Below are 1,396 nucleotides of genomic sequence, written 5' to 3' on the forward strand. Positions count from 1 at the left end.
CCCTTCTCCTCCTGCCCCCAATCCCTCCCAGCTTCAGGGTCTTTTCTGATGAGTCAACTCTTCGCATGAGGTGGCAAAGTATTAGAGCTTCAGCTTCAGCATCAGTCCTTCCAGTGAACACCCAGGACTGATCTCCTTTAGGATGGACTGGTTGGATCTCCTTGCAGTCCAAGGGACTCTCAAGAGTCTTCTCCAACACCACAGGTCAAAAGCATCAATTCTTTGGTGCTCAGCTTTCTTCACTGTCCAACTCTCACATCCATACATGACTACTGCAAAAACCACAGCCTTGTCTAGATGGACCTTTGTTGGCAAAGTAATGTCTCTGCTTTCAAATATGCTATCTAAGTTGTTGGTAACTTTCCTTCCGAGGAGTAAGCGTCTTTTAATTTCATGGCTACAATCACCATCTGCAGTGATTTTGGAGCCCAAAAAATAAAGTCTCTCACTCTTTCCACTGTTTCCCCATCTACTTCCCATGAAGTAAGTGATGGGACCAGATGCCATGATCTTAGTTTTCTGAATGTTGAGCTTTAAGCTAGCTTTTTCACTCTCCTCTTTTACTTTCATCAAGAGGCTCTTTAGTTCTTCACTTTCTGCCATAACGGTGGTATCATCTGCATATCTGAGGTTATTGATATTTCTCCCAGCAATCTTGACTCCAGCTTGTGCTTCTTCCAGCCAGCATTTCTCTTGATGTACTCTGCATATAAGTTAAATAAGCAGGGTGACAATATACAGCTTTGACGTACTCCTTTTCCTGTTTGGAACCAGTCTGTTGTTCCATATCCAGTTCTAACTGTTGCTTCCTGACCTGCATATAGGTGTCTCGAGAGGCAGGTCAGGTGGTCTGGTATTCCCATCTCTTTCAGAACTTTTCACAGTTTATTGTGATCCACAGAGTCAATGGCTTTGGCATAGTCAATAAAGCAGAAATAGATGTTTTTCTGGAACTCTCTTGCTTTTCCGATGATCCAGCAGACGTTGGCAATATGATCTCTCGTTCCTCTGCCTTTTCTAAAACCAGCTTGAACATCTGGAAGTTCACGGTTCACGTATTGCTGAAGCCTGGCTTGGAGAATTTTAAGCATTACTTTACTAGCGTGTGAGATGAGTGCAATTGTGCGATTGAGCATTCTTTGGGATTGGAATGAAAACTGACCTTTTCCAGTCCTGTGGCCACTGCTGAGTTTTCCAAATTTGCTGACATATTGAGTACAGCACTTTCATAGCATCATCTTTCAGGATTTGAAATAGCTCAACTGGAATTCTGTCACCTCCACTAGCTTTGTTCGTAATGATGCTTTCTCAGGCCCACTTGACTTCACACCCCAGGATGTCTGGCTCTAGGTGAGTGGTCTAGAACCACATAAATGCATTACCTAATAGTTTATGA

The sequence above is a fragment of the Cervus canadensis genome, chromosome 4 (genome assembly GCF_019320065.1).
Source record: "Cervus canadensis isolate Bull #8, Minnesota chromosome 4, ASM1932006v1, whole genome shotgun sequence".
Lineage (NCBI taxonomy): Eukaryota > Metazoa > Chordata > Mammalia > Artiodactyla > Cervidae > Cervus > Cervus canadensis.